Source organism: Nanorana parkeri, unplaced genomic scaffold, assembly GCF_000935625.1.
Source record: "Nanorana parkeri isolate BGI_ZX_2015 unplaced genomic scaffold, ASM93562v1 scaffold275, whole genome shotgun sequence".
Taxonomy (NCBI): Eukaryota; Metazoa; Chordata; class Amphibia; order Anura; family Dicroglossidae; genus Nanorana; species Nanorana parkeri.
In genome coordinates, this window is record NW_017306543.1 from 1,468,236 (window position 1) to 1,477,693 (window position 9,458).

The window sequence follows — 9,458 nt, forward strand, 5'->3', positions numbered from 1 at the left end:
TATATATATATATATATCTACTTAAAAGAAATTGCACATCAAAACATTCCTTCAAAACAACACAAATTGTGCCAGAATACAGAGACATAAATTAAAAATCATCCATATTAATTATCTCTGCAGTTCAATATATTGTATCTGGTTTGAATCATGGCTTCACATCTTACTAGAATTTAATATCTTTAATAACTTTAATTACACTTCTACATTCCATTAATTAAACAGACATTAACTTATGCAAAGTGTACATAAATATTTCAATAGCATGTTCTCCAATTTATTATCTGAAAACCTATGGTTGACACCTCAGCGTTAAGCAACATCTGTAAAGCATAAACACAACAATAATTTTTCTAATTCATGTTATGAATAACTAAATTAGCTGCAACAGACTTATGACCCCTAATTATGTTATGTGAAAGTGAACATGTCCACCAAAGTTTATAAACTAACATTGCTAGTAAAGTGTATTCAAATACAATCATTTGTGCTTAAGGAGCCCCATAGACTGTAGGCCCAGACAACTTACAGGGCCTCATCCCCTACTGGTTGATGAGATTCTGGAATTTCCCTCTTGAATTCATATTTAACAGGAGTTAATAACAGGAGGAGACTGGACTTAAACTCCTCATGCAGAAGTCAAGGCCAGTATACCACCTCGACATAGGATTGAAGTTTCTTCTAATGTCCAAAGGAACTGAATTGACAGCATGCACAGCTAGTGTAAGCACCACAAGATGCCTACACATGTTTAGGGATGTTAGTTTACACATTTGATGGACATGGTAGGTTCATCATGAAGGACATGCTAGGTTCTTGAGCTACATACAGTATATTACAATAACCTCCTAGTGAGCTGCTCTGTGAACATCTCTGTATTCCATCAACTATACCTACTAATTTTAGCAAGACTTATTTGATTCTTTAGCATTGTCAAAGACAAAGAGGCTGTTCACTCTGGAAGAGAATTTGAACTTTGCATAGGAATTTTCCCTTAGCAAATGTAGTGAAAATTCACTTTGCAAAGAATCCACAATCAAATCTAAGGAAAATGTAGAAAAAACAGTATTTTGCTTGCGCATAATTGGATGATAGAATTCAGCAGAGATTCATCTCAGTCACTAAGCTAAGGAAAATGTCCCTTGCAAAGTGCAGATTCTCTTGCAAAGTGAACAGCCTATTTACTCTAACAGCTGAACTTCCTAAAATGTACATGGTTGTGTGATGTGTTTTTGAATCATTGATAGGGACTTTAATTCAATCATAACTAAATTGCTAGGTTCCCTCTAACAAAGAAAAGTCCTGCATCATGTGACATTAAGCCAGAATACTGTGTTGTGTGATCTACAGCAGCCCTGTATCGTCCAAGCAGTAGCAACTAAGTCTTGATTTTCACAGAATAATTTGTTAAAATTAGCTCCCTGGGGAACTGCCACCATGACTTCAGATCTTCTGGTCTGATGAACTATAATCAGAATGTTTTGACAGGTAGTTTAGCAAGTAGTGTTTTTTTTACACAGTTTTACACCTTCAACCTATGTATGAAATGTCCCTATATTTGATCCAGTTGGAAATAATGTATGCACATGTATGAAATTACTTTTCTACCTTATCTAGTAGGAGAGCAGGCTATGAGTTGTCATGTTAACTGCAGATGCAGAAAACATTACATTCATATAGTGTAAGTCTGCTAAAATGTTCTTGGCTGGTAATGCTTAATTTATATAATATCTTATGTGCATTAAAAGGGATGGTCATAAGCCTTAGCACTTTCAAGCATGAGGGCAAATTGTGCAGATACAGAGGTAGCTACAAAGTCAAACTCTTGTCTGCTCAGTGGTCCCTTTGATGCTTCTGATGTTATGCCTACCCCTTATATTTTCAGTGCCAGTGTATTGATATTAGACAATCTATTTTGCTGACTATTATCTGCTTCTACCCTAGAAAAAATACAACCACCCCTTTTAAATACAAATATTGGATGATTTATTAATCTCAAAGGTAGAATTCTCAGAGGGTTTGGCTATTCACTTTGGCTCTGTATGGCTGATTTCAGCTGTACATTGGCTAAAATCAACCATACATCGGTTGGCTTTGGCTGGCTTTGGTCAGCTGAACATGCTGAGCATGTTCGGCTGAGCCAAAATGCAGAAGCCATTCGAAAGCTCCGACAGTTCACTCACTGCCGTTCCCTGCCATTCTCATAGGGCAGTGAGTGAATAGCCAAAAGTCACCGAGGTAGCGAGCAGAATTAAAAAAACATTAAACAAAAGAAAAAAATTTAAATATATGTAAACAAATGATAAAAAAAGTAAAGAAAAGAAAAAAAACAGTGTGGGTCTTAAGTCATACCAGACCCTTTAGGTCTGGAAGGAATGTTAGGAGGGACCCCAAGTTAAAAAAATGTGTGGGTTCCCCCCAAAAATCATACCAGGCCCTTTAGGTCTGGTAGGATTTTTAAGGAGGAACCCCACCCCCAAAAATGGGGGTGAAATGTGGGTTCCCCCTAAATTCCTAACCAGACCCTTGATCTCAGCGCAGGCCTGGCAGGGCAGGAAAGGAGAGATGAGCGAGCAGCCCCCTCATCTCTGCCATACCAGGCCACGGACCCTCAGCACTGGGAAGGTGCTTTTCCAGGGTCCCCCTGGAAAAGCACCTTGTCCCCATGCCGATGGGGACATGGGCCTCTTCCCCACAAGCCCTGGGGCATTGGTTGTGGGGGTTTGCGGGCAGGGGAGCTTATTTGCATTGGGGTATTGTGAATGATTATGGAGTACCTCTATCATTTCACTAAAGGGTTAAAAAATAAAAAGACCAGACATTAATCAAAAATCCTTTAATGAAAATAAAAACACAATAAAAAACAAAGGATTTTTGACAAGTCCTTTATTTAAAAAAAAACAAAAAGTTGATCCAACAATGTTATCCAGGGTCAATCACAACGTCTAGCACTGTCCATGATGACGACAACTTGGCCGAAATAAAAAATAAAAATGATAAATAATTTGAAAAAAAAACGCCTGCTGACCAAACCGCACAAACTTCCACGGCAGAATGATGAATCTGACAGATGCTGGCAAAATATAAACAATTGGGTAAACGCCCAACTGTTTACATTTGCCTGGAACCTGCCAGAGTCTTCTTGCAGGTCCTGGACAAACGAAAACAACTGGGTGGAGCCGGCTGTGATATCACGGCTGGCTCCGCCCAGTTGTTGTCATGTAATGACAGCCTAGTGTCCTTGACGACACTTATCTGTCATTAAATGACAACAACCAACAACAACAACAGCTTCGGCAGACCTTTCTCCCCACTTCAGGCAAAGCATATGGGTTCAGCTTGGCTGAGCCGTACTGCAGCCCTTCAGTTTGATTTGAACTGACCCGAAGGATCAGCCGAAGTTACATCTGGATCCTTCGGCTCTTTAGTGAATAACCCTCTAAGTGTATTTATAATGAATAATGAAATTGCGCTTTCATTTAATTGCACTTTAAATGTACTTTACTTCTGTTATATTGTTCCCTCAGCTTTTAGAATGTATAACTTTGGATGCTATTAACAACAACAAAAATCATCTAGTCTTTTGTTAGATCTTGCTTTCCAGAGCTTAACCGCTTATACTGAAAAAACCTTGCCATAAAAATGATTTGCTCAGTTTGTATACTGGCTTTTTACATGTTAATCAGGTCCCCTCTAAAAAAAATTTTTTTTCAGACTGAACATATCCAATTTTTCTAATATTTCACTATAAGAATTTACATAACTTTTATTAATTTACTTAGCTTCTTTTAAGACCTCTCAAAACTTCTCTGTGCTTCTTAAAATGTGGTGCCCAAAACTGTACAATGTACTCAAGATGTTGATATACAAGCAATTATATAAGGGCAAAAATGTGTTAGGATGAGGTGTTTTCTCCTTTTAATACATCACAAGATTTTGTTTCTCTTGTTGCTGCTGCTTGGCATTGATTGGTGCTACTTAAGCAATTTTTTTAGGTACCTCTAAGTCCTTCTCGGTCTCTATTTTGCCCATTGTTAAGGAAGTTTGCCTTTTGAAATTATTTTATTTATTTTATGCTTACAGATGTATAGGTGATAGTAGTTTGAAAAAATACATTGTTGCTTGTGATTCCCACAAACAACATATATGCAGGTGTTATATCAACACATTGTTTTTACGGCAGATCATATGGTTGAGCAGCAAAAGAGGTGCATATGAAAGTTTTTCAATGATCAGATCTACAAGCTGGAAAATGTTTTGACCATCTAGCACTGCATTGTGAGAAGAACCATGTCATGCTGAAGAAGCCAATTATTCCGCCCATGAAAATGTATTAATTTACCATGTCAAACTAACTGTCAAAGTGCTGTTTTTTCGGTACATCCAAGTATACATATTAACAAAAGAAAAGGAGACTTTAAAGTATGCTTTCATCAAATAATGATACCATTTATTTAATATGTAAAAAAGATAACATGTGTTTCATGAACAGGGAAATTAGAAAGTTTTTGTTTCACTTATTTCAAGAGCGCTTTGTAAAATTGATTAACCAAATATCTGCTTTAACATTTTTTTACTGGCTTTTTTATAGGGTTACAATCACAGCTGGGAACATTCCCAACAAACTGAGACCAATATGCATACAATACTTGCTTTTTCAAATAAATAACATGTATTGAGAGTAATCATTGCATTGACTGTAGAAATGACATTGTTCTATTGTTATTTCAAATGCAGAAAAAAAAACCTGCTGTAATGATGCATCATTTTCATTCAACAATATGAAAACTGGTCAAAAAAATATTTTTTCATTTAAACATATAAGGCGTCATGTGATGACACTGTGCAAACAGCAGTTAAGTGTACTATCCATGTAACTATTCAGAAAATAGTTTTGATACTATGTTTCGAATTAGTTGTGATGAATTACAGTTCATGATTTAATTTTGAATTAGTTTATTAAATAGAAAACATTGACAAAATGAAAAACATTCTAGGGATTTAATCAACCTACCCTTAGAATCTTAATTGAGAGAGTACCCAGCTATGCACTAAGTCAGTCATGACTTTCAGGTTCATTTAACAAAGCAAAGAGCAATAGCGTAAAACAACCACACATAATTTACTGTACATAGCAGCCAATTAGAACCAATATTTTACTATCCAAACTACAGAAAAGTGCTATGTAGTTGGCTGATGTAGATTACTGCATTTTGCATGCCATCTTTTCAATACTGTATAAATAATGTAAATAAACTTTTATCATGGAATATAAGAACTGAGGTAGAATATAATGCTGACAGTTGGGTTTAAGGCTTAAAGTGAGTGAAAACCCTCCATGATTTAAGATGAAATTGTGGGAAGCACTTGAGCAATGGCAGCATACACAGTCAGCAGCATGCCACATCTAACCACAGACATTTCAAAAAACTATTCTGGAATAAAATTCCTAGTGATTTGCTATAATGATCCAATAAGAAGGAGGGGTTCCAGCCTTTTTGGTTACAAATCCTCTAGATAGTATAATATTGTTTGGTAAATCAATAGCTTCGTAATTCTATTTTGGAAAATCAAATATACTGCTTTTATTGTATCACTGCAAAACCTTTTCCATAACTAGAGAAGAACTAAATTGTACATCAAGTTAGAAGTTTAAACCAAAATAGGAAAATTCAATCTTGATGATTTTTGAACATTAACCAATCAATGGCCATTTCTTGTTATGTGATATTGACAGAATTATTTTACAACTTTTTGTAAAAACCTAAAAAATGAGAAGCTCCAGCACACCAGGCATAAAAGCGGCATATTATCTATTGATGGAAAAGCCACAATCATGTTTTGTTCCTCTCCAGCCTAATACCAGTCAGTATGCCTGTAATCACAAGCTATGGCACTAAAAAATGTGCCTAAACCAAAACACCAGCCTGGAGATGACAGAGCTCAACAAACTTTGGTTGAGAGCTAATATGCAATTTACCTATAAGGGAACGCTTTTGCAATTTCTCCCTGTGAAATTGTAAATTGTTCAGGGCTCACCATAGTGCAGTACAAAGATGTTTAAAAAAAACATCAAAAAATAAGATTTATTAGAAATAAAACACACTACACTCCTTACTACATTCACCAGTTTGTTAAAATAAAATCCATGTGATGTTGAAGGCCCTACTATCTTCATCATTACAGCACCTAATTTTCTTTTCTGCCAGAAAGCATCTTATAAATTGTGTAATAAAAGCTCTTGCAGTACTATACTGTAGAGAGATTCCGTGCAGCAATAGGAATATAGGAGTCTATGGGGTTGATTTACTAACCTTATAAACATGCCACGAACAAGTATACACCTCTGTAGTGTGTTCCCTCCCAGCATGATCTATTGGTGGAATCTAGACACCTTTATAGTGTGTACACACCCAGCAGGTGTGTTGTGCAAAGCCCTGCATGAATTGCAAGGTGATGTTGTGTAAATTAGCTCTACATTGTGTTGCTTGCGTTGATGAATGCAGGAATGTAAATGCATGAGCTAACCATTTTTGTCTAAACTGTGAAGCAGCATCATGTGCATGATGTTTCCATATATGGCATTAGTGGAAATATGCTTTTAGAGACTTTTTGGTTGATGAATACATTTTGCTGTGTAAAAATCACACGCACCTAGTGCGTGCGTGTGTTTAGGTTAGTAAATCACCCACTTTGAGTCAAGGTTCCATGCTGTTTAATTCATAAAAAGTAATCCTTGTTGAATGAATATATCAATCAACTGTAGCAATAGAAATACTGAATGGGCATCTTCCAGAATGCCATGATCCAGTCACGAGCACACTAAAAGTTATAGCATAAAATTCTGACCATTATCAAGTTTTTTTCTTTTAAAGGAAGGCAGAAGACTCCCCAGACCCCTAAAGCATATGTAGTAATTTTTATTAATTTATTTGAATAAACAGGTGAACAAGAGATAATGGGTTGTGTTTTGTTTCTAGTAACATTTACATTTAACCCTGTGTGTGTCTTTATTTGATTTTTCTCCATCATGGTGAATAGGTAAGGAGTTCAGTGGATTTCTTTAAGGAGGCAGCAGTGGAAATAAGGTAAAAAGTAATAGTGTAGAAACGTTTCTCCCCTTAGTAAGTTACACACAAGCTTATTCTTGTGCTTTATTTTGGGACATTGTGGGTGCAAAAGAGTCTGATGTCCGGAGGCATTTGGTTGGTATTTTAACAGGTACTCTGCATTTTTAAAGCCCTACAGTTAGGATAACATTATTTACCACTTAAGTATTGGGCTGTTAGCATCCAGAAAAGAACACACCTATTTTTTTAACAATAAAATAAAAAGTATTAAAAATCCTAAATGATATTAACTAGCACTGGATTACTGAATATACCCAACAGATTGAAATTCATAAGACAACAAGGAGTACTGATGGCTGAAGTAGAATTTTATTGTTCTCTAATCTCTAATCATTAAAATTAAACTAAAGTTTTCACCACTTTTTTGTTCCTACTGCTGAAGGACTTAACACTTGAAAGTAGACGTTCTATATTTTCTAATAGAAAATGCTTCATCTAACATTCATTGTTTATTCACGTCATTACAGTTATTTTTTAAACATGCAAACTGATTACAAAATATTATTATCAAGACAATACTGGCTAATACCCAGCCATCTTATACTGGACACAATAAGCTTTCATGCAGGAAATATATGCTACATTTGGCTGTTTACTGGGTAGTAATAACATATGACACATACACATTTGTGCATGCCTGCCTACTGCACCTGTAGTATCTACAACAATCATGTTTAACCAGTTGACATCCGCGAGGTTAAACCCCCTTCCCATCCAGGCCATTTTTCAGTATTCAGCGCTGCGGTACTTTGACTGACATTTATTCCGTCATGCAGCGCTGTACTGAAATGAATTTTATACCCTTTTTTGGGGACAGATAGAGCTTTCTTTTGGTGGTATTTATTCACCACTGGGGTTTTTATTTTTTACTATATTAAGGAAAAATTGCCGAATTTTTTAAAAAAAAAACAGTTTCCCCTATATTAAATGATAAAACATTTATTATTACCCAATTTTTTGGTAAAATATAAAAGACGGGATCACGTCGGGTAAAAAGACACCAAACATGTCAATCCTTAAAATTGCGTGCGCGCGTGAAACCTCAAAAAACGATAATACCCAAAATTGGCCATAGGCGACGCTTTAAAAGCTGTTACCGCTCATCAGTTTAGTGTTATCAGTGATTGATGGCCCTAAAATGATTGCTCTCACTGCGACGTTCGTGGCGATATGTAACATGTGTAGCGCAATTGTAATTTTTGCGCGCTGGGGCACCGGACGCGTATTTACGTTTATAGGCGCGTAAAGGTGGGGGTGGGGGGTTAAACATTTTGGGGGTTTAAATGCAGCAGTGCCGTCCGTCCGTTTTTTTACTACGGGCGGAGGGCAAGAGGTTAAAAGGTCTGTAATAGCTAATACACGATGCTGCCCTGACATGTAAGTGCATGTATGTGCACGCCTGTACTATTGTACTTGAATGTTGCTTGTCATTGACATTGTTTATGCAGCCCTGCAGAATTCATTTAGGTGTCTAAAACAATAAGGCAATACTAGGCACTTTACTAGTAATAGTGTTACTATTTGTACACAAATCACTGCAGACCTGTGGAATAGAAAAATAAGCTACATATGAAATGTGCAACTTTTCTACCTCATATCTGCAAAAAAATCATCAGAAGACTTCAAAAAAGTCTTGCAAATCAGAGTCAGAAGACTCTGATTTGCAACAACCGGGATTTATTTATAGCTTACCAAGTCACAAGTAAATCCTAAACTGAGTTAGCAAATAAACCCTCCAAGAGTGGGGATATATACTAAGGACTAACTGATAGCTTAAAATGAGCCTGTTCACTGTATTAAGTATATAGACTAGCAAAATGAAAGAGGAGCCAGACCTAAATACTGCCTGAAATAACCTTTTTAGTTCTCCAAATAGTTTTAATGCTCTTGGAAACCCACAATTCAGACACACTGCCCCTGTACTCCAGCACTCAATTTTTTTATTTTATTTTTAGAAAACCATTCCCAGCACCTTTAAATAATGAAATATGAAACCTTTAATGGATGCTGAAGATTTGGCATTGGATTGGTAAATAGAGTGGGAATTAGGTGTGACAGTGGGCAAAGTTTAGTACTGAGCTGAAGAAATCAAGGCCTACATAAAGCATGTTCATGTTAATTGGGGAACCAAAACTAGTTCTTAGATTTCAAAGTTCACATTGCTCATGTGTCTACTTTTCAGTTCAGAGACTTGATAAAGAAAATGGGCTCACTTTAAGCTACGGTCAGACGTGGTAATTACAACTGACTTAAGCTGCTAAAAATCCCATTGTGCACTGGTAAGACCCGCTTTACACTTTGCAAATCTTTATAAACAAGCCAGCAGAA

The 9,458-nt window shown here is 36.3% G+C and overlaps 1 protein-coding gene across 1 annotated transcript in view; it reads right to left on the minus strand.

Moving 5' to 3' along the window:
* Positions 1-9,458, minus strand: part of EPHA10 (EPH receptor A10) — a 500,244-nt gene that overhangs the window by 422,865 nt on the left and 67,921 nt on the right. The gene's annotated exons all lie outside the window — the stretch shown is intronic.